The sequence below is a fragment of the Berghia stephanieae genome, chromosome 3, assembly GCF_034508935.2.
Source record: "Berghia stephanieae isolate SIO BIC M18660-M18661 chromosome 3, UCSD_Bste_1.3, whole genome shotgun sequence".
Lineage (NCBI taxonomy): Eukaryota > Metazoa > Mollusca > Gastropoda > Nudibranchia > Aeolidiidae > Berghia > Berghia stephanieae.
The window spans coordinates 71,603,805-71,611,495 of NC_088362.1; the positions used below are offsets into that span (position 1 = coordinate 71,603,805).

General features: G+C 36.6%; 1 protein-coding gene across 1 annotated transcript in view; it reads right to left on the bottom strand.

Annotated features, from left to right (window-relative positions):
- LOC144969639 (con-Ins Im2-like) overlaps positions 1-187 on the bottom strand; it is a 7,085-nt gene extending 6,898 nt beyond the window's left edge. The window contains exon 1 of the mRNA XM_078908783.1: positions 1-187. This exon is cut by the window's left edge and continues 59 nt beyond it. The gene's annotated coding sequence lies outside the window, so the exon portion shown is untranslated.
- Positions 188-7,691: the final 7,504 nt, after the last annotated feature.

Consider the following 7,691-nt stretch of genomic DNA (forward strand, 5'->3'; position numbering starts at 1 on the left):
GTGTCTTCAATCCGATTAACCAAATTTTTGCCACAATCGCCTTCGAACTTCGAACTACGCCATGAACAGGTATGCTCCAATCCAGGCGAGACCGATGGTAAGTAGGATTATAGGTGATTGCGAAACAGACCAGAAAGATTAAGGCTAATTTATCACATGTATGTTTTGAGGTGAGACTCATCTTGAAGGACCCAATGACAGCCTGGAATTGATAGAAATAAGAAACAAAAGTTTGAAATATACAGGGTGTTTATAAAGTCTTACCCTGATCACAGAGACATATTATTCTAATACCGTAATGGGTATTTTCATCTGTTTTCCATTCTCTTATAAATAAAAAAGGCTTGCATTTATGCCCATTGGTCACCCACCATCATTGCATATTCAGGGTTAGCAATATGAACACGAACTTAAAAGAACTCATTTTTCTCTCATTTTATTCAGGAATCACAGCAGTGTGACAAATTTCTTTTTGTGTAATGTGTTTGCATGAATAATGGAAGGTCTAGTATCCGGGACCCATTCTGGAAACGTCTCTTTTACTTATTTTCTCTCACCTTGCTCAAGTGTAAAATGAGTACGTGATCAATGACATAATCTCTTGTCCTATTGATTTGTTTTTTTCAGTCTTCCTTTGATTCTAAGATTTGATTTTATATCTTTGTTTTTTCACTTTTCGTTGCTTCTTTTCCGAAATGCATTAACCATTTAACTCCAGTACTCGTGGAGGACAGGCATATAAAAATTTGGCCAGAAAGCTCGTCTTCAAATATCGACCGATTTAAATTGCCTTCATCTTGGCAACAACTCTTAAACCTGGGCTGGGACCTTGTGACTTTCCACAGTACGACCGTACGATTGTAAATTTTCCATAATTTCTTAAAATATTAAAGTAAAATTTGTACATCTCACAGTTTGATTTAATTGTTTTAAAGGGTACTTTAAATGTTAAATTGAGTCTTTTTCTCAAAACCACTTTCCTACAAATTATCTTTAAATGGCATAAAACAATTTGATTTTATGATTTTTGGGAGGACACTTTAAATATTGAAATGACAATTTCTCAAACCTGATTGTCTAATTCGAATAGTCATAAAACAGTTTGATCTAATGGGGTTTTTTTAGGTCGCTTTAAATATTGAAATGACCTTTTTTTTCAAAACTACTTTCCTTTCTACAGACTATCTAATTCAAATTGTCGTGACTCCACCAATCTATAAATGAACTGAATTATGTAAAGAATTGAACACTGTTATACACCATACCAAAAATTTCAATTCCTTTAAAATGCGCCACGTGGATTGTTTTCAGAGCGCGTCTTACAAATAAAAGTTTCTTGAGGTTCATTAACCTAAAATTTCGAACTCCTACTAATCTTTCGAACATTAGATTCCCTTTTTGTTTTTGTATTCACTTTATTGCAACACATATAACCCAACGCGACAAACAGTTGATATGTCGGGATGAACGTGAGAATAAAGTGCGGCTATTTGGTCAAGTGGTATGACACTCGCCTCCTGATTGAAATGTCCTGGGTGCATAGTTGAGTCCTTGGAAAGGCTCACATTCTCTCACCTTACTCATGTTTAAAATGAGTGCCTCGCCGTTAACAGCGTTGTCTTATATATATATATATATATATATATTACTACCCCCTTCTTTCTTTCTTTCTCTATCACTTTATCTCCCATCCTATCTATCTATCTATCTATCTATCTATCTATCTATCTATCTATCTATCTATCTATCTATCTATCTATCTATCTATCTATCTATCTATCTATCTATCCATCTATTTATCCATCTATTTGTCTATCTATATATCGATCTATGTATCTATCTATCTATCTATCTATCTATCTATCTATCTATCTATCTATATATCTATCTATCTATCTATCTATCTATCTATCTATCTATAGAGGCATAAAACAACAATCACGAAATAAAGATATTCGTCTTTAATATTAAAGGAGCGGTTATATATTAATTGCACTGTGCATGTGATTTAATTCGGAATGTCCTCTGTAAAATCCCGTATCAGGCACTTTTTTTCACTTGCGTAAGACTATCAAATAACATAGGTGATTTAGACATTCTTTTTTCTATTATCTATATTCCTTCATGGAATATCGAGGCGTCGAGATCTAATGGTGCCGTTGTGAAAGGGCTTAATTTTTAATTTTAAATATATCCATCAACCTACCTACTTATCTACCTATCTATTTATCTATCCATCTATCTTTTTATCAATTCTTATTTCTCTTTCTCTTATATTTTAAAGTAAGTCTTACCAACTCAACGTTCATCCGTAGAAGAGTATAGATATGTAATCACAGGGCAGCTTTATAAACTGATAGTCTTATTATTCATCGCCAATAGAAATTCAAAAGATTGAAAACATGACAGATTACAATATTATATGCGCATCAATTCTTTAAATTGGGTATCAAAAGTCCGGCTGCTGCATGAATTTTGATTGAAAATGAAAATAAAATAATTTAGATTTAAGAAATTATTTGAGTTAAATTAGAAAATCACATAAGGCGTCTTGTACAGCTGAAAGTCCCGATAGCGCAGTTGGTAAAGAACTGACTTTACAAGCAAAAGGACCGAGATCGATTACAGGTATGGTCGAGATTTATTTTCTGTCCCCTGGTCCACACAGCCGAGTCTGTTAGGTCAGGTGGAAAGCTCTTTGCAATAGAATAGCGTTCGATCCAAAGGATAGCAAGCAATTGCTATTGTCCGTTTCACTATATGAACTTTGATGAACTACATTTGCACAGCAAACTGGACGCAAATATTGTCTTGATTTAACAATGTCTTGATTGACAATAATGGGGGATTCAAGATCATTTCGTCAGCAACAATAGTCCTATGGCAACCTGTGTTATCAGACCTCTAGACAGGGAAAGAAAGTATCGTCACATAGATCTTTAATTGTTTTTTACCAGCCATATTATGAGTAGTTCTTACCAACTTCCATCAATCAGACTATTGATGCTATGAGTTTATGTTAAAATCTCATGACATCCGCCAACACACAAAATATCAAATGGCTTTTATTGTTATACCGTACGGTCCTATAATTTTACGAATTATTCGACCGTAAGTTTTCGCTTAATTCGGCCACTACGCCGTACGCTTGCATCAAACAGCACATTCATTGAACACGAGAGGACTAGGACGAAGACATTTGAGACGCTTATTTTTAAAATTTTTTAATGTATGTGCTGTTTGATGCAAGCGAGGGTTCAGAGCGTAAAACGCATTAGGTATTAAATGTTTCCCCAACTATCGGGAGCCTCTGTGGTGTAATGGCAGCACGTCTGATCGGTAATCAGAAGGTCTGAGGTTCGATCCCCAGTCGAGGTAGACTGATTTTTTGGGATGTTTGTTGTTGGATTTGTCTTTCATACACACTTGTTCAGATCTCTATCAGTACACAAAACGATGTGTAACCTCAAACGTTTTTCGTCTGATTAATACACTTTCTGTCGTTTGTTGAAGAACACAGCAAATGACATTTGGTTAACAATTCATATCATGAAGTATTTTAAACACAACGCCTATAAACTTAGTGAGAACTACTCATAAAAATAGTTGGTTAAAAACGAATGTTGAGTCTATTTCATTCATTCAATAAAGGTTTACGGTTACACAAGGGTTTGTGTTATTGTTTGCTATATCCAGCTAGCAGATTTTATGAGCTAATTTTTTCCGGCTATTCCCATAGCATCAATAATAGGAGCGATCTATTACCTTTCCATGTCCTCGAGGTTATTGACGACGTGTTTACATTTAATTGAGAATGTCTAATCTTTGTACAGCAACAAAGCATGTGATCGATGACTAGTTTAGTCGAAAACATTAATATAGATAGCTCCCATTAAGGCGTTTGACATGAACATTAAATCTATCCATCAAGTCCAATTGATTACTGTCGTAGCAGTCTCATTGTGAAATGTAAAAGCGACATCTGGTTGTGCGTGGTTTGACATGTACATTTCTAAGCTTCAACCAGTTAACTGCCGTACCCTGGAAAGATTTGGCCAGTAAACTTGTCCTTCCAATATCGATCGATTTTGATATCGATATCGACCCTCATCTTGGCAAAAACTCTACCTGAGAAATCAGTTGTATGAAATGTCCGGAAATGGCTTGAAAATATCATAAAAAGAAACACGAAATTCGTGTTTCTTCTTGTCATTTTAAGGAAATGTATAATGTCCCATTAAAGACATATTATAAAACCTATCCAACTCTACTCGGATTATTTTTGATTATAATATATCCAATTTCATTATCTCCACTTCGAAAGAAAAAACAATTTAAGACAATGGGTCACATATTCATTATACACTCTTGTGCAAATTAATAGAAACAAACTTAGGAAGGTATGATTAAAATGAGCTTATTTGATGTCTCCAAACTTTTATTGCACTGAAATTTTTATTATATCTTAAGACCTTTTGGGATTTTAGAGACATTTTGAATTTATTAAGTTAATCAGGATTTTACATTATTTCATGAATTTTCGATCTCCATACCACACTTCCTCCTCCCAAGTGGGTGTACCTTGTCATGGCGGGGAGCTTGTGTGCTTGCAACGATCACATGTAGCTATGTCGGCGGGGACTTCGTGCACCCTGGAAGGTCTAACCAAGCCGAACAGGTTTGTGGGGGAAGAGCCAAACCAAGAGATTCACAGGGTCGGTGGAGCTCATTGGTCTTAGGGGGAGACAATCCACCTAGCAGATGGAAAACTCTGATTTCAAAACCTGCGTAAGTTGAGCTCATTAGTCTCGACTGAGACAATTAATCTAGGAGATTGAAAACTCTGATTTCAAACCTGCGTAAGTTGAGCTCATTAGTCTCGACTGAGACAATTAATCTAGGAGATTGAAAACTCTGATTTCAAACCTGCGTAAGTTGAGCTCATTAGTCTCGACTGAGACAATTAATCTAGGAGATGGAAAACTCTGATTTCAAACCTGCGTAAGTTGAGCTCATTAGTCTCGACTGAGACAATTAATCTAGGAGATTGAAAACTCTGATTTCAAACCTGGGCAGATGGAGCTCATTAGTCAGGGAAGACAATCGTCTAAGGGAAGGATACCCCAAGAGAAAAAGATTGGTAGACTGGGTTCACGAACTCGGGAGTGACCAATCTAGGAGTGAATCTCCAAAATTAATCCTGGTCCTCCAAACTATACGATGGGCCAACTCCCCGTCCATAAAAAACCAAGCTACTGAAACCTATAACAGGAATATAACCTCTTAGCCCAAGAACATCCTTGATAAAGCATCCAAGATTGTTATCACAGAAAAAGCCCATCCTATTAGGACGTGAGAACGTTTTGGGAGTCTGGTAGATGTGCTCAAGCAGTGACAGAGATGAACATCTATAGTCTAAACCTTATGGCAAAGTGTGAAATCCGTTGGAACGGCCTCGGAGAGACAAAAATTACAAACAGTAGAAACATTGATATATTCTGAAAAAGACACAAGTGACCACCATGAAGCAGGAGTGGGCCTCCTTTTATCCAAAGCAGCTGCTAAAAGCCTTTTGGAATGGGTACCTGTGTCTAATAGTATCATTACTGCACGTTTCTCTTCTCGTTTCCAGTTGGTTTCCCTAGTCACGTGCAATGCCCCCAAAATCACAGCAGAGGAGTAAATTCAGGACAACTTCTATGCACACCTACAGGCAGTGATAGATAAGATCCAACAGAGATATGCTAATACTCATGGGGGATTTGAATGCAAAGGTCGGAGGCACAAATTTAGGTAGAGAACATAAAATGGGAAATCATGGCATCGGCTATATGAATGAGAATGGGGAACGTTTGGCCGACGTCTGTACTACAAACAATCTTGCAATTGGCGGCACACTTTTCCAACACAACCGTTGTCATAAAGCTACATGGGTGTCTCCAGATCATCAGACAGAAAATAAATAGACCATGTCGTGGTGAGACAAAGGTACAGAAGCTCATTACTATATGTACGAGCTAGACTAGGCGCAGACATTGGTTCAGACCATCACTTCGTTGTTTCAAAACTCAAGAGTAAAATATGATATCAACACGCTGAAACAACCAGACACTAAAGAAACATTTAAGATTTCACTCCAGAACCGCTTTGAAGTGCTTCAAACACACGAGCCCGAGGAAGCAGTTACAGCATGGAAAACTCTGAAAGAAGTTATCACAGGGACATATGAAGAGTGGCTTGGAAGATCACAACCCAAAAAGAAACCATGGATTAGAGGGGAGACATGGCTGCGATGAGAAGAAAGGAGATGGGCGTAACATACAATGAACAATGCGAAACCTAGATTCCAAAAGCAAATGGCAGCGACCAGATGCACTACAGTGGCAAACGAAGTGAAGAAACAGTGCGGGCAGACAAACGGTCCTGTATAAATGAAATTGCATATACAGCAGAGGAAGCTGTAGGGAAAGACCTTCTATGCCACCACCAGATTGTTGAGCGGTCGGAAAAACAGCCCGAATGGACCTGTCAGAGACAAAAATGGGAAACTAATCACATCAACAAACAGAAACTCAAACGATGGAACAATACTTCTATGAAGTGCTCAACAGACCACTCCCAGTCCTGCTCTGTAGGTCAGAGACTTTGCGAGCAACCTTGACCTCATCAGCCAAGATACAAACTTTTCTCAATCGCTGCCTCAGAGAGGTATACAAAATCAAGATTACAGTCCAATACTGCATGACTTAGAGCAGAATAAATAACTGAGACTTGAAATCAACAGCTGCTCAAATACGGATGCGAAGAACAAAATGAAGAGACAAAGAAATGAAATCATGCCTAAAATTAAATCTCAGTCAATAGATAATCACAAAAAGAAAATGTATGAGATTGTGACAGAAATAAATAGCTCGAGTGACAGTATAAATATGTTGAAAGCGGTGAATACAATCAATAATAATAATGATACACATTTATACAGCGCTCATTCTCGTGTAAAAAACAAGCTCTGGGCGCTTGAAATATAAAATATCAATTCTGAAAAAAATAAATTAATGATAATAATAATAATAATAATAATAATAATAATAATAATAATAATAATAATAATAATAATAATAATAATAATAATAATAATAATAACGAAAAAAAATTATATTAGATTTATAAGCAAGGATAATTGTAATAAGGATTGTAATAAGACCGTATGTGATGATAAAGAAATTATAAGCACTATAAGCGTGTCCTACACTGAGAAATACAAGGGTATTCTCGAAGTGGAACCATTCGACTCTACCAATTCAGAGCTTGAAAAACCTATAACGCCCCGAGAAATAGGCGACCCCATGCAGAAGCTCAATAATAACAGATCGCCAGGTGTTAGAGCAGAGCAAAATCACACTCAACAGAATTAGAGAAAAGGTAGAGGAATATCTGTCACCTTCACAAAGTGGGTTTAGAAGAGATAGAAGCACTGCAGACACATTATGGGCGAATAATATCAACTACCCTCGAAGCACGGATCTGAAAGTGAATCAGTCTAAAGTATAATATACTGACATCAACAGAAATTTAAAGGAATGAAAAAGTGTACGTAAACTAGGCAATTTGATCAACGAAAATGAAGGCATGAGCTGGCCACCAATGCATTCAACCAACTCCAAAATTTATGGAATAGAAATAAAGTAATC